Source organism: Astatotilapia calliptera, chromosome 3, assembly GCF_900246225.1.
Source record: "Astatotilapia calliptera chromosome 3, fAstCal1.2, whole genome shotgun sequence".
NCBI classification, from domain to species: Eukaryota; Metazoa; Chordata; class Actinopteri; order Cichliformes; family Cichlidae; genus Astatotilapia; species Astatotilapia calliptera.
The window spans coordinates 693,943-716,728 of NC_039304.1; the positions used below are offsets into that span (position 1 = coordinate 693,943).

At 46.5% G+C, this 22,786-nt stretch overlaps 5 non-coding genes and 2 pseudogenes across 5 annotated transcripts; all 7 read left to right on the plus strand.

Annotated features, from left to right (window-relative positions):
* Positions 1-5,708: 5,708 nt before the first annotated feature.
* Positions 5,709-5,817, plus strand: LOC113019791 (uncharacterized; annotated as a pseudogene).
* Positions 5,818-6,969: 1,152 nt separating this feature from the next.
* On the plus strand, positions 6,970-7,088 carry LOC113019817 (5S ribosomal RNA). Its single transcript, XR_003272122.1, has one exon. It is a non-coding gene; the product is annotated as a 5S ribosomal RNA (ribosomal RNA).
* Positions 7,089-7,745: 657 nt separating this feature from the next.
* On the plus strand, positions 7,746-7,864 carry LOC113019785 (5S ribosomal RNA). Its single transcript, XR_003272098.1, has one exon. It is a non-coding gene; the product is annotated as a 5S ribosomal RNA (ribosomal RNA).
* A 2,283-nt stretch (positions 7,865-10,147) lies between these two features.
* On the plus strand, positions 10,148-10,266 carry LOC113019794 (5S ribosomal RNA). Its single transcript, XR_003272101.1, has one exon. It is a non-coding gene; the product is annotated as a 5S ribosomal RNA (ribosomal RNA).
* A 663-nt stretch (positions 10,267-10,929) lies between these two features.
* LOC113019806 (5S ribosomal RNA) lies at positions 10,930-11,048 on the plus strand. Its single transcript, XR_003272113.1, has one exon. It is a non-coding gene; the product is annotated as a 5S ribosomal RNA (ribosomal RNA).
* A 1,053-nt stretch (positions 11,049-12,101) lies between these two features.
* On the plus strand, positions 12,102-12,220 carry LOC113019788 (uncharacterized; annotated as a pseudogene).
* A 700-nt stretch (positions 12,221-12,920) lies between these two features.
* LOC113019786 (5S ribosomal RNA) lies at positions 12,921-13,039 on the plus strand. Its single transcript, XR_003272099.1, has one exon. It is a non-coding gene; the product is annotated as a 5S ribosomal RNA (ribosomal RNA).
* The last annotated feature ends 9,747 nt before the right edge of the window (positions 13,040-22,786 follow it).

Genomic DNA, 22,786 nt, shown 5'->3' on the forward strand with positions numbered 1-22,786 from the left:
GCCTTTACTTTTTCTTGTTGCTTTCACTCCAAAAACGTTTTGCTTCACCAAGGCTGCAATTTCCTGGTACATCATCTGTAAATTAGTCGTGTGATTTGGGGAGCACCAGCGTGTCCACGGTCAGCGCATCTGAGAATGTGGTTTTCATCCTGGTCACAGAACGCTGGACCAGTTCTTTATCGTCTTAAGGATATTCATGTATTGGAGTTTTCCCAAGCAGTCTACATGGGTTTTGTAGACTTGGAGACACTTCACTGCATCCCTCAGAGAATCCGTGGGCCACGTTGTCAAAGTATGGGGTGTCTTGCTTGTTGCTACAAGTCATTCAATCTCTGTATAACTGTATACAGGCTTGTCTGCAATAAGTTGGACTGGTTAACGATGGGTATTGGACTTCACCAGGGCTGCCCTTTGTCACAGATTATATTCACAATTTTTTACTGAAAGAATTTCTAGGTGTAGCCAGAAGCGCCTCAGAGTCTCATGTCTGTCTTTTGGTTCTATTGGATCCATCTGGTGGTGGCCTTCAGCATTCACTGGAGCGGTTCACCTTATACCTCCAAGTCTGAGGCCATGGTCTTCAACTGGAAAAGGGTGGCGTGCCCACTCTGGGTCAGGGATGAGTTGCTTCTCCAAGTGAAGGAGTTTAAGTATCTCTGGGTCTCGTTCACGTGTTGGGCGAGAGGCTAGTCAGAAAATGAAAGATGGATTTGGGAGGAATTTGCAGTGATGCAGACACTATACTGGTCTATCAAAAGACAGATCTGAGCATAAAAGGCTGTTGTTTTGCTCGTCAATCTCCTTCTTCTACTTTGAATTGAATTTTCCTACATTTGCCTGAGCAACAGCGATATCAACAGCATCCTGACTCAAACAACCCATACAGTAATATCATGCAGAAGAGGATCTTATTGGTTTTTTTACATCTTACAGGTCAGTGAATTCTCTGATAAATTTCTAATAATGCTTTGTATATTAACATACAGTCAAAGTGTTTTAAGGTACTGATGGGTTATTTATAAAGAGAATGAGACTACGGATACAATCTTAAACAAATCGAAATTGCTACTTCACAGGGTGGCACATCTCCACCTGCCTGTATCGTCAGTATCACTATGTTACTGATGCAAAGAACTGGACCATGGCTCAGACCTATTGTAGACAGAGATATAAAGACCTGGCAACTATTGACACATGGTCCAAATGAACCAGTTGAGGAACATAGTATCTTCAACTGGTAACGACGCTGAGATCTGGATCGGTCTGTACGCTAAAATTGCCTGGATGTGGTCAGATAGGACCACAGGACGTGGGGCTGAATATAGGAACTGGGAAAATAATACTAATGAACCAGATTTTTATGGAGCCAGAGAAACATGCGTCTCCATTGGAGAAGATGGAGGATGGCAGGATGAGATATGGATACAAGAATATCCATTTATCTGTAATAATGGTGAGTACAGAGCAAGACATTTTTTTTTTGATAAAGATCATTTTAAAATTTACTATGCCGACAGATTCACTTGTGGTTTTACCCAATCCCTAACTACAGGAACACAGCTAGAGCCTGAATTTGTTCTTGTTGATGAAGCAATGGATTGGGGGAGTGCTCAGGCTTGCTGCAGCCAGAACTTCACAAGCCTGGTCACTGTGAAGAACGACATAGAGAACCAGATGGTCCAGAGCTTTGGTGCCAAGTGGCGATCGGGCATGGATTGGTTTAAGCAGGCCTAATTGGTTTTTTTGGTCCGATCAGAGCAGATTCAACTTTGGCTATTTTGACAACGTTGCAAACCCGATTGACTCAATGAAAGTCATGTGTGGTGTTTTGGCTTTGAAAAGTTCAGGAAAATTTAGGTTTTTGTCCTGTGAAACAAGCTTACCCTTTGTCTGCTACAACTTCCCTCCACCCGGTGAGTTTCCTTACCTTCAGTGGAAGAGACTGCATTACATTGGGGAAACTCATGTTTAATGCTCATTTATTAACTTTCACATTTCTAGTATGTCAGAATAAAATTCCAGGCATGTTAAATTCCTCTCCCCATTCCATACTAGTAAAACAGCAGATAATTAAGCTGAGACTGAATCCTGGGTCCTCTGCTCTGGATTTGAATGATCCTATTGTGAAATCAGAAATCCTTGAAAAAGGTAAGTCCTGAGTTTAAATAGTTCCTTTTTTCAGCCTGATCTCAGGCCAATTAAGAACAATGTTTAATTAAAAAACAAAACAAATATATTTAAATTTGAGAAAATGTTCTAAATGGCTGCTGTTTGTGTCTCCCAGTTCCAGTTAAGGTTGAACCAGCAAGGAGTGAGCTTTGTCACCCTGACTTGGAGAGAGCAGCCTCATAAATTAGTATTTCAGAAGAGGAAACATGAAAGAAGACAGAGCTTTGAAATTAGTGCGTCTTTGCTTTATTAATATCCACAATGCATTCCTGAATATTATATTGAACCCTTTTAAGTAAATGATAAAATAGATCTTCTTAATAATATTGTTTGTGTAATGTAGACAATACCTGTGTGAACAGGCATTTTCCCTCATAAGCTATACAGTATAACAATAAGTTGATTTTTATAGCACCTTTAAAACAGTTCATAGTGTAATAAAAGCCTATTGTAACCTAGTTGTTAATGTCATGCCTTGCCTTGTTACTTTTGCTCATTGCACTCTGATTCCTACTAACAGTTCAAAAAGCCAAATCACCATATCTGGATTCTGATGGGAAAGACCTGCAGTACTATAATAAGTGAAAAGCAACAGATAAATACAGCCAAAAGAAAAATTCTAAAGTTTGTTCTTGCTGTGAGGCAACAGTGCTAACCACCATGCCATCATCATTATTATTGTTTGGAGACATTTTCATACATGGAATTTTGAGTGCTTCGCTAGAGTATCTTTGAGATTAATGCAATGTGTTTCCCATTAAGAACGCAGCCTAACAGTGATTTTCTCATTAATGAAATGAGAAAATCACTGGAAATTGGACGGAAAAGACGGGAAACCATGAAAATAGTATAAAGTTTTGTTTTTTCTCTAAAGTGTATTTATCAAATTTAAACAATTGAATGTGTGAGTTACAGTGTAAATTACACTATAAATTTAATAGTGTAGTGTGTAGTATCTGGATTTTCATGCATGACTCAGAAGGAAACATGACAGTTTTCACTGAGGTATCCTCTTGACTCTATAATGTAACATGGCAAAAAATGTAGACAGGTAATTACTCAGGGCCATACAAGTTCATTAACCCATGAGTAGGACAGTATATGAGAAACAGGATCAGCACTGCCAGAACCTAAAAATGACTTCCATATGTGTAATGTAACAATAAATGATTGCTGTTGTGTTTTAGTGAGAAAAGAAAAGTTGCTACCTCTGTGAAATCCTTTGGAAATTCCCCCATAATTTGCATCTATTCTGAATGGCTGCAGGGCACTCGACATGGACTGGTAACTTTGTACATGTCTAAACTTTTCTGTGAAATTCAATTAAATTTTATTCATACTGTGCCAAATCACAGTAGGTGTATGTTGTGGTGTTGAATTATAATTTTCACATGATACTTGACGAGACCGCTTTAAATGAATTGCCCAGTAAATGAATTGCCTAGTAAATAAAAATGAGCACAGAATTCAAAGTACCAACCTAGATGCTCACTTAAACAGCAAGACAGAACAGGCCCTGACCACTCAACACTTTTGCACAGGAGTTGGTGAAATATATTCCCACAACCTCAAAAGTAATGATTTGTATTCAGAGACCAGATTTTGAGCCACAGCTTAAAACTACTTGGTTTGGTTGAGAATTGAGAAACTACTTGGATATTGAGCTTTACACACTGAGCAATCCTTACCTTTAAATCCAACCTCTCTTCTTCCTCTCCTGTGCTGTCTTTCTTGTCTTTCTTCATCTCTGAGTGGAGTTAGTGTTCTTTCTTTTCTCTCCCTGTGAATTAAGCAGCTGGACCTTTAAGTAACAAAACACTGTGACAAACTGCACACAAACAGTTCTTATTCACTTTCAGGTAGAGAGGTGGCAATGAGCAGCAGGTGCGCACAACTGGAAAACTCAAAAATTCTGAAAGTGATCCCTGAATTCTAGTCATTCTTTTATTGGCCATGATCTTGATTTTGGCCCTTTGTTCCACACAAACAAACTTTAAATCCTGAGGGTTCCTTCTGTGGACTCTGAACTTTAGTTCTTTCCGTAGATTTCCAGTTGGATTCAGGTCAGGTGATTAGCTGAGCCATTCTATCAGCTTTAACAGTAGGAGTTGTACCAGACAATATTATACAAATTAAGGAGACAAAGACGTTACGGGAGTGATTTATTCTAGGATGTGGGTTGAGTGCAAGGTGCTTCCTGAAGAGAAAGCAGTTGTTTTTAATTGCAAAACCAAAAGATCAAACAAACCAGCAGAAAAGAGAAAAATAATGAAAGGATAACAGCGTGGTCATAATTACACTGCTGTATTACACTGTGCCACCATCTGTGAAACTCCTTGACTACTACACTGGAACATCATAACCCCCATTTTCCCCTGTGTATAAGAGGACATTGATACAAAGATGACACATCACTAGAAAACAAAGAACAGAAACATGAGCAGAATATGTACAAAACCAGGAGGAGTGAACATGATCTGCTGCATCAAATACAAGATGGACCAAAGGGTGATGACAATGGTAGCACTGTAAAGGCCGTTCAAAGACCTCTTGACACATCTGTAGACTTCTTCAGCTGCTGTCTGGTGCATTGTGACAGCAACTACTCACATTAGTGCAATCAAACAAACATAAAAGACTTCTACAAAAGGTAACACAAACACTAATTTGTGTTCTACATGGGCTGGAAAAGAAAAACTGACAGTATATCAAAAATATTAATCTACGTTGCTATCACCCTGTCACTGTGAGTATAAAGTATTTATAGGACAAGACAATCATTTCCAGTTTTAACAATGAAGTCCGTGAAATATCCCTACTCGTGACATTATACTGAAAATACCCAAAACAGATACATGTAAAGCAGGCAGTGATGGTGAGGAAAGTGGAAACAGTGAGATGTTGTTCAAACTTGGGAAACTCTGTGGCAGGAAACTCCAGACAAAGAGGGGTAAAAAAAGTGGTGTAATTTGGTATAAGTGTAAAACACTCACATACAAAGTGAATCAACGTTCATATTTACACATTTACAATGAACCAAACGTTTAAGGAGATGTGATTCCACCACGGGCTACGCCTAATATAGGCTGATACAATAAAATATATCAACTACAGCTTCCCTCCAATGACAACAATCTTTGTCTCTAGGGGGGTCTGCTCTGACCCAGAAAGTGTTAGGACGGGGATGAGGACTAGGAGAAAGGGCTGTACTGTTTCCAGAAATAGCTAAATAACAGGAAATGTCACTGTGCAGATCTGCGTCTGCTGTTTGAGGCACCATGGGACAGACAAAGGTGAAACTGATCAGAAACATCACAGACCACACATCTGTAAATTAACAGGAACACATGGAGATGAATGTTCTTTTCTTTTTCTTTTCTTTCTTTTTTTAAAATAAACAAATCTGTGTGTACATACAGTATATTCCAAAGAAGCTGAGCTCTCAGAGTTATGGTATTATTAGGATTCCTTCGTAACTTCAGGTACTTGCCACCTAATCAGTTGAATCCATAAATTGAGACATTGTGCTGGGGCCAGCAGCTTACGGCCATACCACCCTGAGCACGCCCGACCTCGTCTGATCTCGGAAGCTAAGTAGGAATGGGCTTGGTTAGTACTTGGATGGGGGAATACCTGGTGCTGTAAGCCTTTCATTTTCATGTCATTGACGAGTGACCGGCTGGGTCCACTTACACCACATCAGGGCCTGTGGCTGCTGGCTGAGGCCACTTACACCACACCAGGGCCTGTGGCTGCTGGCTGAAGCCACCTACACCACACCAGGGCATTAGTTGCTATTGAGGCCAATTACACCACACCAGGGTCTGTGGCTCTTGCTCAGGCCACTTACACCACACCAGGGCCTGTGGCTGCTGGCTGAGGCCACTTACACCACACCAGGGCATTAGTTGCTATTGAGGCCACTTACACCACACCAGGGCCTGTGACACTGGCTGAGGCCACTTACACCACACCAGGGCCTGTGGCTGCTGGCTGAGGCCACCTACACCACACCAGGGCCTGTGGCTGCTAGCTGATGCCACCTACACCACACCAGGGCCTGAGTGACCGGCTGGGGCCACTTACACCACATCAGGGCCTGTGGCTGCTGGCTGAGGCCACTTACACCACACCAGGGCCTGTGGCTGCTGGCTGAGGCCACTTACACCACACCAGGGCCTGTGGCTGCTGGCTGAGGCCACTTACACCACACCAGGGCATTAGTTGCTATTGAGGCCAATTACACCACACCAGGGTCTGTGGCTCTTGCTCAGGCCACTTACACCACACCAGGGCCTGTGGCTGCTGGCTGAGGCCACTTACACCACACCAGGGCATTAGTTGCTATTGAGGCCACTTACACCACACCAGGGCCTGTGGCACTGGCTGAGGCCACTTACACCACACCAGGGTCTGTGGCTCTTGCTCAGGCCACTTACACCACACCAGGGCCTGTGGCACTGGCTGAGGCCACTTACACCACACCAGGGCCTGTGGCTGCTGGCTGAGGCCACTTACACCACACCAGGGCCTGTGGCTGCTGGCTGAGGCCACTTACACCACACCAGGGCCTGTGGCTGCTAGCTGTGGCCATGTACAACACACCAGGCCCTGTGCTGGTTCCTGAGGCCATCTTCAACAATCCAGGGCCTGTGCTGTTAGATAAATGCTAAACTGAGCCTTTGGGTTAGGGTATTATGCAAACATGCAGGTATGGTTAAAGGATTGTCTTCGTAACTTCAGGTACTTGCCACCTAATCAGTTGAATCCATAAATTGAGACATTGTGCTGGAGGCAGCAGCTTACGGCCATACCACCCTGAGCACGCCCGACCTCGTCTGATCTCGGAAGCTAAGCAGGGCTGGGCTTGGTTAGTACTTGGATGGGAGACTGCCTGGGAATACCTGGTGCTGTAAGCCTTTCATGTCATTGAACCGCTTTTGATCCAGAGAAGGGGTGTATTAAAAGACCAAAAGCAGCTGCCCATTAATGAGGGCACATTAACGACATTGCTTTTGGCTGTTTTCCAATGTCTTGTGCTTCTAGCTCAGGCCACTTACACCACACCAGGGCCTGTGGCTGCTGGATGAGGCGACTTACACCACACCAAGGCCTGTGGCTGCTGGCTGAGGCCACTTACACCACACCAGGGCCTTAGTTGCTATTGAGGCCAATTACACCACACCAGGGTCTGTGGCTCTTGCTGAGGCCACTTACACCACACCAGGGCCTGTGGCTGCTGGCTGAGGCCACTTACACCACACCAGGGCCTGTGGCTCTTGCTCAGGCCACTCATATCACACCAGACCCTGTGCTTCTGGCCGAGGCCATCTTCACCAAACCTGGCCCTGTGCTGCTTGCTGTGGCCATGTACAACACACCAGGCCCTGTGCTGGTTCCTGAGGCCATCTTCAACAATCCAGGGCCTGTGCTGTTGGATAAATGCCAAACTGAGCCTTTGGGTTAGGGTATTATGCAAACATGCAGGTATGGTTATAGGATTGTCTTCGTAACTTCAGGTACTTGCCACCTAATCACTTGAATCCATAAATTGAGACATTGTGCTGGGGCCAGCAGCTTACGGCCATACCACCCTGAGCACGCCCGACCTCGTCTGATCTCGGAAGCTAAGCAGGGCTGGGCTTGGTTAGTACTTGGATGGGAGACTACCTGGGAATACCTGGTGCTGTAAGCCTTTCATTTTCATGTCATTGAACCGCTTTTGATCCAGAGAAGGGGTGTATTAAAAGACCAAAAGCAGCTGCCCATTAATGAGGGCACATTAACGACATTGCTTTTGGCTGTTTTCCAATGTCTTGTGCTGCTAGCTGATGCCACCTACACCACACCAGGGCCTGTGGCTCCTGGATGAGGCGACTTACACCACACCAGGGCCTGTGGCTGCTGGCTGAGGCCACTTACACCACACCAGGGCCTTAGTTGCTATTGAGGCCACTTACACCACACCAGGGCCTGTGGCTGCTGGCTGAGGCCACCTACACCACACCAGGGCCTTAGTTGCTATTGAGGCCAATTACACCACACCAGGGCCTGTGGCTGCTGGCTGAGGCCACTTACACCACACCAGGGCCTGTGGCACTGGCTGAGGCCACTTACACCACACCAGGGCCTGTGGCTGCTGGCTGAGGCCACTTACACCACACCAGGGCCTGTGGCTGCTGGCTGAGGCCACTTACACCACACCAGGGCCTGTGGCTGCTGGCTGAGGCCACTTACACCACACCAGGGCATTAGTTGCTATTGAGGCCACTTACACCACACCAGGGCCTGTGGCTGCTGGCTGAGGCCACTTACACCACACCAGGGCCTGTGGCTGCTGGCTGAGGCCACTTACACCACACCAGGGCCTGTGGCTGCTGGCTGAGGCCACTTACACCACACCAGGGCCTGTGGCTGCTGGCTGAGGCCACTTACACCACACCAGGGCCTGTGGCTGCTGGCTGAGGCCACTTACACCACACCAGGGCCTGTGGCTGCTGGCTGAGGCCACTTACACCACACCAGTGCCTGTGGCTTCTGGCTGAGGCGACTTACACCACACCAGGGCCTGTGGCTCTTGCTCAGGCCACTTACACCACACCAGGGCCTGTGGCTGCTGGCTGAGGCCACTTACACCACACCAGGGCCTGTGGCTGCTGGCTGAGGCCACTTACACCACACCAGGGCCTGTGGCTGCTGGCTGAGGCCACTTACACCACACCAGGGCATTAGTTGCTATTGAGGCCACTTACACCACACCAGGGCCTGTGGCACTGGCTGAGGCCACTTACACCACACCAGGGCCTGTGGCTGCTGGCTGAGGCCACCTACACCACACCAGGGCATTAGTTGCTATTGAGGCCAATTACACCACACCAGGGTCTGTGACTCTTGCTCAGGCCACTTACACCACACCAGGGCCTGTGGCACTGGCTGAGGCCACTTACACCACACCAGGGCCTGTGGCTGCTGGCTGAGGCCACTTACACCACACCAGGGCATTAGTTGCTATTGAGGCCACTTACACCACACCAGGGCCTGTGGCTGCTGGCTGAGGCCACTTACACCACACCAGGGCCTGTGGCTGCTGGCTGAGGCCACTTACACCACACCAGGGCCTGTGGCTGCTGGCTGAGGTCACTTACACCACACCAGGGCCTGTGGCTGCTGGCTGAGGGCACTTACACCACACCAGTGCCTGTGGCTTCTGGCTGAGGCCACTTACACCACACCAGGGCCTGTGGCTGCTGGCTGAGGCCACTTACACCACACCAGGGCCTGTGGCTGCTGGCTGAGGCCACTTACACCACACCAGGGCCTGTGGCTGCTGGCTGAGGCCACTTACACCACACCAGGGCCTGTGGCTTCTGGCTGAGGCCACTTACACCACACCAGGGCATTAGTTGCTATTGAGGCCACTTACACCACACCAGGGCCTGTGGCACTGGCTGAGGCCACTTACACCACACCAGGGCCTGTGGCTGCTGGCTGAGGCCACCTACACCACACCAGGGCATTAGTTGCTATTGAGGCCAATTACACCACACCAGGGTCTGTGGCTCTTGCTCAGGCCACTTACACCACACCAGGGCCTGTGGCACTGGCTGAGGCCACTTACACCACACCAGGGCCTGTGGCTCTGGCTGAGGCCACTTACACCACACCAGGGCCTGTGGCTCTGGCTGAGGCCACTTACACCACACCAGGGCCTGTGGCTGCTGGCTGAGGCCACTTACACCACACCAGGGCCTGTGGCTGCTAGCTGTGGCCATGTACAACACACCAGGCCCTGTGCTGGTTCCTGAGGCCATCTTCAACAATCCAGGGCCTGTGCTGTTAGATAAATGCTAAACTGAGCCTTTGGGTTAGGGTATTATGCAAACATGCAGGTATGGTTAAAGGATTGTCTTCGTAACTTCAGGTACTTGCCACCTAATCAGTTGAATCCATAAATTGAGACATTGTGCTGGGGCCAGCAGCTTACGGCCATACCACCCTGAGCACGCCCGACCTCGTCTGATCTCGGAAGCTAAGCAGGGCTGGGCTTGGTTAGTACTTGGATGGGAGACTACCTGGGAATACCTGGTGCTGTAAGCCTTTCATTTTCATGTCATTGAACCGCTTTTGATCCAGAGAAGGGGTGTATTAAAAGACCAAAAGCAGCTGCCCATTAATGAGGGCACATAAACGACATTGCTTTTGGCTGTTTTCCAATGTCTTGTGCTTCTAGCTCAGGCCACTTACACCACACCAGGGCCTGTGGCTGCTGGCTGAGGCGACTTACACCACACCAAGGCCTGTGGCTGCTGGCTGAGGCCACTTACACCACACCAGGGCCTTAGTTGCTATTGAGGCCACTTACACCACACCAGGGTCTGTGGCTCTTGCTGAGGCCACTTACACCACACCAGGGCCTGTGGCTGCTGGCTGAGGCCACTTACACCACACCAGGGCCTGTGGCTCTTGCTCAGGCCACTCATATCACACCAGACCCTGTGCTTCTGGCCGAGGCCATCTTCACCAAACCTGGCCCTGTGCTGCTTGCTGTGGCCATGTACAACACACCAGGCCCTGTGCTGGTTCCTGAGGCCATCTTCAACAATCCAGGGCCTGTGCTGTTGGATAAATGCTAAACTGAGCCTTTGGGTTAGGGTATTATGCAAACATGCAGGTATGGTTATAGGATTGTCTTCGTAACTTCAGGTACTTGCCACCTAATCACTTGAATCCATAAATTGAGACATTGTGCTGGGGCCAGCAGCTTACGGCCATACCACCCTGAGCACGCCCGACCTCGTCTGATCTCGGAAGCTAAGCAGGGCTGGGCTTGGTTAGTACTTGGATGGGAGACTACCTGGGAATACCTGGTGCTGTAAGCCTTTCATTTTCATGTCATTGAACCGCTTTTGATCCAGAGAAGGGGTGTATTAAAAGACCAAAAGCAGCTGCCCATTAATGAGGGCACATTAACGACATTGCTTTTGGCTGTTTTCCAATGTCTTGTGCTGCTAGCTGATGCCACCTACACCACACCAGGGCCTGTGGCTCCTGGATGAGGCGACTTACACCACACCAGGGCCTGTGGCTGCTGGCTGAGGCCACTTACACCACACCAGGGCATTAGTTGCTATTGAGGCCACTTACACCACACCAGGGCCTGTGGCTGCTGGCTGAGGCCACCTACACCACACCAGGGCATTAGTTGCTATTGAGGCCAATTACACCACACCAGGGCCTGTGGCTGCTGGCTGAGGCCACTTACACCACACCAGGGCCTGTGGCACTGGCTGAGGCCACTTACACCACACCAGGGCCTGTGGCTGCTGGCTGAGGCCACTTACACCACACCAGGGCCTGTGGCTCTTGCTCAGGCCACTCATATCACACCAGACCCTGTGCTTCTGGCCGAGGCCATCTTCACCAAACCAGGCCCTGTGCTGCTAGCTGAGGCCACTTACACCACACCAGGGCCTTAGTTGCTATTGAGGCCACTTACACCACACCAGGGCCTGTGGCTCTGGCTGAGGCCACTTACACCACACCAGGGCCTGTGGCTGCTGGCTGAGGCCACATACACAACACCAGGGCCTTAGTTGCTATTGAGGCCAATTACACCACACCAGGGCCTGTGGCACTGGCTGAGGCCACTCATATCACACCAGACCCTGTGCTTCTGGCCGAGGCCATCTTCACCAAACCAGGCCCTGTGCTGCTAGCTGTGGCCATGTACAACACACCAGGCCCTGTGCTGGTTCCAGAGGCCATCTTCAACAATCCAGGGCCTGTGCTGTTGGATAAATGCCAAACTGAGCCTTTGGGTTAGGGTATTATGCAAACATGCAGGTATGGTTATAGGATTGTCTTCGTAACTTCAGGTACTTGCCACCTAATCACTTGAATCCATAAATTGAGACATTGTCCTGGGACCAGCATCTTACGGCCATACCACCCTGAGCACGCCCGACCTCGTCTGATCTCGGAAGCTAAGCAGGGCTGGGCTTTCTTAGTACTTGAATGAGAGACTGCCTGGGAATACCTGGTGCTGTAAGCCTTTCATGTCATTGAACCGCTTTTGATCCAGAGAAGGGGTGTATTAAAAGACCAAAAGCAGCTGCCCATTAATGAGGGCACATTAACGACATTGCTTTTGGCTGTTTTCCAATGTCTTGTGCTGCTAGCTGATGCCACCTACACCACACCAGGGCCTGTGGCTGCTGGCTGAGGCCACTTACACCACACCAGGGCCTGTGGCACTGGCTGAGGCCACTTACACCACACCAGGGCCTGTGGCTGCTGGCTGAGGCCACTTACACCACACCAGGGCCTGTGGCTGCTGGCTGAGGCCACTTACACCACACCAGGGCCTGTGGCTGCTGGCTGAGGCCACCTACACCACACCAGGGCCTGTGGCTGCTGGCTGAGGCCACTTACACCACACCAGTGCCTGTGGCTTCTGGCTGAGGCCACTTACACCACACCAGGGCCTGTGGCTCTTGCTCAGGCCACTCACATCACACCAGGCCCTGCGCTTCTGGCCGAGGCCATCTTCACCAAACCAGGCCCTGTGCTGGTACCTGAGGCCATGTACAACACACCAGGGCCTGTGCTGTTAGATAAATGCTAAACTGAGCCTTTGGGTTAGGGTATTATGCAAACATGCAGGTATGGTTATAGGATTGTCTTCGTAACTTCAGGTACTTGCCACCTAATCACTTGAATCCATAAATTGAGACATTGTGCTGGGGCCAGCAGCTTACGGCCATACCACCCTGAGCACGCCCGACCTCGTCTGATCTCGGAAGCTAAGCAGGGCTGGGCTTGGTTAGTACTTGGATGGGAGACTGCCCAGGAATACCTGGTGCTGTACGCCTTTCATTTTCCTGTCATTGAACTGCTTTTGATCCAGAGAAGGGCTGTATTAAAAGACCAAAAGCAGCTGCCCATTAATGAGGGCACATTAACGACATTGCTTTTGGCTCTTTTCCAATGTCTTGTGCTGCTAGCTGATGCCACCTACACCACACCAGGGCCTGAGTGACCGGCTGGGGCCACTTACACCACATCAGGGCCTGTGGCTCTGGCTAAGGCAATCTACACCACACCCGGAACTGAGTTGCCGGATGGGGCCACTTACACCACAACAGGGCCTGGGACGTTTTGTCAGAACACTGGGCAACAGTCATAGCAAAGAGATGATTCTGTACCATTGATTCATTAATGTTGAATTCTCTCGCAGCTGCTCTATTCCCATGTTGTTGCAGTATATTAATAACTAACCTGGTATTGTCGATGAATGATCTCAGTTGTTCTCCTGTCTGAAGTTTGGCCTGTGTATAGCAACCTGCTATGTGATTGCATTTGTCCCTGACCACCAGAATCCGTCACGTTAACTTTTATCGAGTAGAAAAAAAGTTGGCGTTCATCCTCCAGCTTCACTGTGCTAATGTTGTGCTAACATAGCTGTGTTGCTAGCAATCACATAGCACAACATTATATACTAGGTAGTCCAACTTTTTTTTCTCACGTGGTGAGTGATATTCTGTCTATAGTTCATGTTGAATGTTAACATTTGTTTTGGTTCTTTAAATGTTAGGGGTTTAAGAGAATCTTTTCAAAGAAAAGCCTTATTTTTGTACTGCAAAGGTAAAAAATCAAACTGTATTTTTCTACAAGAGACTCATTCATCTGATAGTGATGTATCTTTTTGGTCAAACCAATGGGGTAGCAAAATCCTGTTTAGCCATGGCTCAACTAGGTCGGGGGGTGTAGCAATTTTATTCAATAACTTTCCTGGGGATCTTGTACTACAACGGACTGATTTGAATGGTCATTGGTTGATTGCTGTAATGAGAGTTGAAAGTTTGTTTTTCATTTTAGTCAACATTTATGGACAATGAAAGTCAGAATAAAATTATGTTAGACGATATAACTTCAAATATTTTTGAACTTAAAGATCAATACCCTACAGAATACTATTAGATTATTCTGTTATTATAGGTTACCTTATATATGTAATCAAAGTAGTTGAATTAGAATACTGCTGTAGATCATATTATACCCTTTAATATAGAGTGTGTGATCTGTATGTAGTTTAGTTCTCATTATACTTTTGAGTTTAAAGAACATATTCACTTATTAGTTTATTAGATAAATGTGCATCACTCTGTATCCTTGATCTGCTATGAATGTATTACACTGTTTTCTTGACATGCTTTATTGTTGAATCATAAAAAGAAGGTTGTAAGCAGGAGACTCTGTGTCTAAGACAGGGGAGATAGACCACATTCCATACCCCCACCTTTACAGAGAGCAGAGAAAGACAGGGAGCCGAGGTCGTAACTTGGACGCCGTAACAGAGAAAGAATGTGAATGTTTGGGCTTTTACAGCTAGGTGGGGGCCACTAGCGGCTATAAGAAGCTGAGTAACACGTCACCATTTCGAGACTGCTGTGACCCTCTTCAGGCATGTCTCCCCATCATGATGGTCCTTATGCTCTTAAGTGTTGAATTGTATGGAAATAAATGATTGTTGATTGAGCATAAATACACCGAGTATTGTCCTTCCTTCAGCCCAAAGATTCAAAGAATTGGGAGATTTCAACAATACATTTTAATGGGTGGTGATTGGAATATGACTCCTGATGAATGGACTGATAGATGGCCCTCAAGGACAGGTAGACCACAAAAAAATAACCTAGTTATAGATTTTTTGATAAGTAACAACTTGACAGATATTTGGAGAGTAAGAAATCCAGGAATTAAGAGCTTTTCCTGGTTTAAAACCAAATGGAGCTTGTAAATCTAGAATAGACTATTGGCTAGGAAGTGACATCATTATTAGCCACACTGTAAAAGTTGTAATGTCAAATGCACCTCTATCTGATCATTGCTTTATTGAACTGTGCTTAGAATCGAAAATTAGACAATCAAATAAAAGAACTTATTGGAAGTTCAATGCCAAACTTTTACAAAATGAAGACTACTGCAACATAGTCAAAAAAATTATAAAAGATATTATGGCTGATCATCTAATTGTAGGATATATCAGTAAATGGGAATTCATTAAATTCAAAATTAGAGAATTTAGTATTCAATTCAGTAAAAACATAAGTCAAAAGCAAAGAGAATATGAATGTAAATTATTCCAAGAAATTACTTATTGCTGTAGTAAAGATGATCTGAATACCCAAGAAAGGAGTAAACTTATGGAGTTGCAAACTAAATTAGATCAGCTCTACCTAAATAAAGCAGAAGGAGCTTTTGTGCGTTCACGGGCCAAGTGGATTGAGGAGGGGGAAAGAAATTCTTCATATTTTTTTAATTTAGAAAAGAGCAGACAGAAAAGAAATTTTACATCTTCTCTGTTAATTGATGGCATTGAATGTGACGACCCTAAAATTTTGGAGAATGAAACTTATACATTCTATTCCAATTTATACTCCTCACAGTTCTCCCAAGCAGATTGTGATGTCTTTTTTGATCAAATAGATAATCTGATCCCTAAAATTGATGAATCATTTAAGGAATTATGTGAATCTGACTTCAGAATTGAAGAGTTAGATGCATCTGTTAAGAAAATGGCACTTAATAAATCCCCTGGTCCAGATGGGCTTACAGTTAATTTCTTCCAATTTTTTTGGGAAGACTTACGGGAAATTTTATTCAAAGCTATACTGGCCAGTATTGAAAAGGGAGAATTGATATCTAGCATGAAACAAGGATTAATTACATTGATTCCTAAACCAAACAAAGATAAACGACAATTAGATAACTTAAGGCTAACTTTATTAAATACAGATTATAAAATTTTCTCTAGCTCAGTTGCAACAAGGCTCAAACAAGGGGTTTCAAGTATAATTAGTGATGTAAATGCTGTTAAAATGTTCTGTGTGGATTTCATGATGTAGATGACTGATTTATAATAAGTTACATAATTTCATGAATGTATATAGTTTGTGTTGAAATGTCTTTATTTGAAATGTACATGTGTAAGGTGTAAGAGCTAGTGTCTCGTGAGAATACCCTTAACGAGAGTACACGAGACTTTTCATGGACTGTGAGGGAGCAGATGTCTCTCATGAAGCGATTTTAAGCTAAAAGTTTACTAAAAGAAAGGGCAATACAAGGACTTAAGGACCTCTTTTCAGGACAAGCAGCCAACGAGGTATTTGTCATTTGAGAAATGTTTTTTATTTGTGTTTGGACTTAATATGTGTACTGTAAAGTTGCTAATTGGTTTGTACTATTCGCTCGTGACCAGTTCTCACGGCGTATTGGCGTAATGGCGTATCGGCGTACTGGTAATGGTGAAGCTGAGGAGAGAAGGCCCAAGTAATAAACGCCCGTTTCAAAGAACCGACCTGTGTCTGTGTTGTCGTGAAGAGAGCTACAAGTGAGACACAATCAGGGTTTTTGAAAGACAGGAACATTCATAATAATATCAGATTGGTTTTAGACTTACTGGACTACAATGATCTAATTAGTGATGACAGTTTTATTCTTTTCTTGGACTTTTATAAAGCTTTCGATTCAGTAGAACATCCTTTTATTTTAGAAACACTAACTCGATTTGGATTTGGGGATAAATTTAGGAAGATAATAGATATACTGTATAATGATATAAATAGCTCTGTGTCATTAGGCTATGGCACTGGTAAAAGATTTAGCGTCAAATAAGGAATTAGGCAAGGGTGTGGAAGCTCTCCGTTGTTGTTCATAATGGTTGTGGAGATGCTCGCAATTCTAATTAAAAACAGCAGCGTTGCCAGAATTGAGATTATGGATAATTTTTTAATAATTAGTCAACTTGCGGATGACACTACTCTTTTCTTAAAAAATGAACATCAGATTCCCCTGGTAAAACAAATAATCACTACATTCTCAAAAGCTTCAGGCTTAAAGTTAAATTTAAATAAATGTGAATTATTGGCATTAAAGGAGTGTAATTAATTTTAAGACTAAACCAACACTAGCTTACTGGAAAAACGACTTCTACCTGTTGGTTAAATCTTTGACTTTAGTTAAAAAGAAAAAGGCTGCTTTTTTTGTTTCCTTTATGGAAGATTTTGATTTAGTGAGTTAATAATTTGTTAAATTATGTGACCCCATCTTTATATTTTATTTTCACTATGTATGAAAGTTGCTAATATGTAAGAAATGTCTATTCTCTGAATCTGTAATATATGGTGCATTTTGTTTGTATGTTTATATTACTAATAAAAAATAAAAATTTTTTTTAAAAAAGGTAGTCCAACTTCAGTAACCCTGCAAACGCTACTGCTGTTTAGTTTTCTGTCTTCATTTATGTTGGAAGTGGTAGCAGAGCTGTACGTTTTAATTAGTTTCAAAAATCTCTCAATCAGAACATGGTATGTCATGTTTAGGTGGAAACTAGTGAGCTAACTTCCTGTTAACTTTAACTCCGTTAATTTTAATAAATTCTGTTTTCATGGATGCCTGGATGCTAAACTTAATTGTTACACCTGGTAAAGCAGCAACGCTGATGATTTTATTAAAGATGAAAGAATTAGACCGTTTTTAACTCTGTGTTCGTTTGACTTTGGGACCTGAAGCTGTCATGGTCCTGCGACCATGACTCAGTGACTTTATGTTTATGTTCTTTATTGTTATTACTTTCATTATTATTCATGGCTGTTTTGGGATGGTTTGTGTTTCGGATTTTAGACACTGGGTTCTGGGTTTGTGCTCCCTCTGTTGGTCCCTGGTGTTAGTGTTCCCCTGTCTCGTCAGGTTAATCAGGTCCAGCTGTTTCCCCCACCTGTGTGTGATTTCCCAGTGTCTCTTTGTGTACTTATAGTGTGTGTTTTCGTCGCGTTGTCTGTGTTCATACCCTGTGAAATCCTCTGCGTGCTCTCCCTGCTGTTCTCCCTTCATGTTCAGGTTTGCCACTCCTTTGTGTAGTTTTTCCCAGTTTAGTTTGTCCTTAGTTCTGTTTGCCATCTCCACTTTATGTTCAGTATTGTCAATAAATCACCTTCACATCTAAGGAAGCGCTGCGTTTGAGTCCTCCTTCCACTCTTCACACGGCCGCTGCCCCGGACCGTGACAGTACGACGCGAACACAAGATGGACCCAGCAGCGCTTAATCCGTCCAGGGAGCTACGGGAGACGCTCATCGATGCCACACAGGAGCTGATCGACCTGTGGCTGGAAAGCCCGGGTGGCACGTCCCAGCGCGCTATAGAGAGGCGGCTACAGCGTCTGGTGACCGGTCTCCCATGGCTTCTGGACTCGCTCTGTTCGTGGGAGCGGGAGTTTCTCCTTTTGGACCTTGGACTACACCCCCCGTCTGCATTCACTTTCGAGCAGCCCGATGCGGTGAGTAATAATAATAATAATAATAATGGATTGGATTTATATAGCGCTTTTCAAGGCACCCAAAGCGCTTTACAATGCCACTATTCATTCACTCTCACATTCATACACTGGTGAGTGGGATGCATTGCTTTCCCCAGTTTCCGGGACTTTGTTTTCTGGGGCTATTCAGAGCGGGATGGGAGACTGTACGGGTCGCTTGCCTACCTTCGTGGTAACGGATCCTTCCCAAGTGGGCGTGTACAAACCCTCTGTAAAACCGAGAGACTGTTTCTCTGCCGCCCCTTCTGAGCCAGGACTTTATCACCATTCTCCGGTTCAGTTCTGTGTCCAGCCACAAGCTTCCCAGTCTGTAGCTCAACCGTTAGCCTCCCTTAAGCCACAATTTTCACACTGTTTTTCCACCGCTGTTTCTGAGCAGGGAGACAAACTGTTTCACTACGGACCTGTTCCTCAAAAGCTGGCTACATTAGAGACTATTGCTCACTCCGGGGCTTCCCCAGAGGCTGGGTTACTGCCCTCAGCTTACTCTGGACCCCTTGGAGGCCAAGATGCCAGCTGTGAACTGCACCAGGCTGTCACTGCCTGAGCAGGGTCAGTGCTCTGCGCAGCTGCAGCCCTCCTTATGTGTGCCGGAGGCCCACGTGCCTACTGGTTTTGTTTCATGTGTGCCAGAGGCCCACGTGCCTACTGGTTTTGTTTCATGTGTGCCGGGGGCCCCGGTGCCCACTGGTTCTGCGGCTGTTTTCGCTGGGGGGCCCGAGGAGCCCGTCCAGCCTCCTGTTTCGCCTGCTGGGGGGCCCGAGGAGCCCGTCCAGCCTCCTGTTTCGCCTGCTGGGGGGCCCGAGGAGCCCGTCCAGCCTCCTGCAGTACCATCACCAGCAGCGCTACCACCTGCTACTGCCACGCCTCAGCCTGACGCTTCATCCTCGCCTGGCCCGGCTTCAGCCTCGCCTGGTTCTGGTCCAGCTTCATCCTCACCTGGCCCAGCTTCAGCTTCAGCGTCAGCTTCGCCCGGCCCAGCTGCAGCTACAGCTTCGTCCTCGCCCAGCCCGGCTGCAGCTACAGCTTCGTCCTCGCCCTGCCCGGCTTCAGCTACAGCTTCGTCATCGCCTGGCCCGGCTTCAGCCTCGCCTGATTCTGGTCCAGCTTCATCCTCACCTGGCCCAGCTTCAGCTTCATCCTCGCCTGGCCCGGCTTCATCCTCGTCTGGTCCAGCTTCAGCCTCGCCTGGACCTGGCCCAGCTTCAGCCTCGCCTTGCCCGGCTTCAGCCTCGCCTGGCCCGGCTTCATCTTCGCCTGGCCCGGCTTCATCCTCGCCTGGTCCGGCTTCATCCTCGTCTGGTCCAGCCTTCGTGTCTGCACCCTCGTCTGGTCCAGCTTCAGCCTCGCCCGGTCCTGGTCCGGCTTCGTCCCTGCCTGGTCCGGCTTCATCCTCGTCTGGTCCAGCCTTCGTGCCCGCATCCTTGGCCACAGCATCCTCATCTTCACCCACTGCGCCTGGTCCAGCCTCCGCTTCAGCGTCTTCATCAGCATGTCCAGAATGTCCAGTGTGTGTGTAAGAACTATATGTGTGGGTCAGTACTGTGTGGTGGTGTGATTGAGAGACCGTATCGCCTGCGGGAAGAAGCTCCTCCTCAGTCTCTCTGTGTTGGTCTTCAGGGAGCGGAATCGCTTTCCTGACCTCAACAGAGAGAACAGTCTGTTGTTGGGATGGCTGAGGTCCTTCACAATCTTCCTGGCCTTGGTCCAGCACCGCCTGCTGTAGATTGAGTGCAGGTCAGGGAGCTCGGAGCAGATGGTGCACTCAGCTGACCGCACAACCCTCTGTAGAGCTCGTCTGTCCTGCATGGTGCTGTTCCCGAACCAGGTTAAGATGTTTGCCGTCAGGATGCTCTCTATGGTCCACGAGTAAAAGTTCCTGAGCACCTTGGAGGGCAGTTGGAAGTCTCTCAAGCGTCTGAGGTGGTAGAGACGCTGACGGGCCTTTTTCACCACGGTGTTGATGTGACAGGACCATGACAGGTCCTGCGTGATGTGAACTCCGAGGTATTTGAAGCTGTCCACTCTCTCCACTGGGCACTCGTTGATGACAGGGGTCTGGTAGTTCCTCTCCTGCTTAGTGCTGAAGTCCACTATCAGCTCCTTTGTCTTACTGACGTTTAGAAGGAGGTTGTTCCTCTGGCACCAGTTCTCCAGATTCCTAATCTCCTTCAGGTAGGCCGTCTTGTTGTTATCAGAGATCAGGCCCACCACGACGGTGTCGTCAGCAAACTTGATGATGGTGGTGGAGCTGGTAGTGGCCACGCAGTCATATGTGTACAGAGAGTACAGCAGGGGGCTCAGAACACACCCCTGGGGGGCTCCAGTGCTGAGAGTGGTGGAGGCTGAGACATGTCCGCCCATCCTTACTGCCTGTGGTCTGCCAGTTAGGAAGTTGGAGATCCACTGACACATAGATGAGCTGAGTCCCAGATGCTCCAGCTTGGTGGTGAGTGTGGAGGGAATTATGGTATTAAATGCAGAGCTGTAGTCTATGAAGAGCATTTTAACATAATTCCCCCTTCTGAAGAATAGCCTTTATTGTCATTGTACAGAGTACAACGAAATTGGAGTGCCACTCCCTTGGTGCAAGTCTCAATAATAAATATAAATGTAAAATATAAAAAGTACAAAAAAACAATCGTAAGTACTCAAACAATAGTATGTACAATATATACAGGATAGCAGCATTAATATAATCACAGTATGAATAGCAGCATAATATAGTGACAGTGACGGTATGGAATAGGTTCAATTATTTTTGTGCTTATTTACTACGGTGATAGCTCTGGGAAAGAAGCTATCCCTGAATCTGTTTGTCCTGGTTTTATGTGACCTGTACCGTCGGCCTGACGGTAATAGTTCAAACAGTTGATTGCTGGGGTGAGAGTTGTCCTTGATGATTGTTGGAGCCAAGTCCAGGCCAATATTTTACTCAGTTACATCATGCCATATTTAAGTATTTGTCATGATCTTTAAGTTTTTATTATAATCTTGATCATTTTAGGTTATAATGTAATATGCTGTGCTCCATAAATTAATCCTGCTTTGTTAGTCTGTTGTTGTTGTAAAGTGTTGGTAGATGTCGTAAAGGGGGTGTGTATTTGGCCCGCATGCGGAGGGGTAGGGGAAAAAGGTTAGGTAAGCAAGCAGGACGTGGAGCAACAGTTTTCTGACTGTCGCCGTTTTAATGTTATTTTTTGTAGCCACACAAAGGGAATATAAACGGAGCTCCCACCAGAGGCATTTGTTTTGTACCTTTCGATTTGTAAGGAAAATAAATGTTTTGCCCCTTTTTTCCTTCGCCTCGTTTTTTGCTACCGGAAGGCATCCAAGAGACTTAACAAGAGCACGAGTCAGAAACTTTACATTCTGCAGAAGCGGCAAAGAAGGACCGAAGGTTGCCACTACAATAGTCAGAAAACTGCTCCGAAAGTGAGAGGATTACGCACGCGTCACCGGCGCACAGAGTTAATCGGCCCGCGGCGCGGCAAGGGAAAACGGAAAACGGGACGTGAAAGAGGATGCGCTTAAGCCTTCCCGTGTTTTCCGGATCCTTTCGGCAGTAAGAAAACCCCGCATCTGAAAAGTAAGAGGCTGTGCCTGCTTTACGGTTTGTGAAAATTCCTGTATGGTTAAGTGGTACATGGCCTGTGTAAAGGATTAATTGCATTGAAAGGTTTATGGCAGCGCAATTACTATGGAGCAGCAGGAAAAAAGAGTTTCCAAGCCAACCTTTAAAGCACAAGAGGAAAAGCTTCAGCATTTTAAAGTGACAAGGAAAACCAAGTTGGGTTATCTTACTAGAAAGATAAAAGAGATTGAGGAGCTTATGGAAGATGACGGCAATTTTGAGGAAGTGTCTGTTAAATTAGCCACTGACTTCTCAAAAATATATATTGAGTTTTGTGAAAACAACGATGCAGTCAAAAATCACTTGACTGAGTCGGAACTTCTTCATGATCAGACACAGTGGTATGAGCCAAAGGCTAGCTATTTGAGAAGTTTTGTGGAGAAAGTTGAGAGATGGTTAAAAGGAGTGGAAATGCAAGCAGATGAAGCAAGAATGGTTGATGCTGAAGTTGAGCCTGCAGACAGTGCTTCAGCAATTTCGTCCAGACGCAGTAAAGCACATCGAAGCAGTCGAACCTCTTCTGTTGTGTCTTCGACCACATATTCTGCCAAGCTAAAGATTGAGGCAGAGAGGGCTGCTCTGATAACACGTGCTGAGGCATTAAAG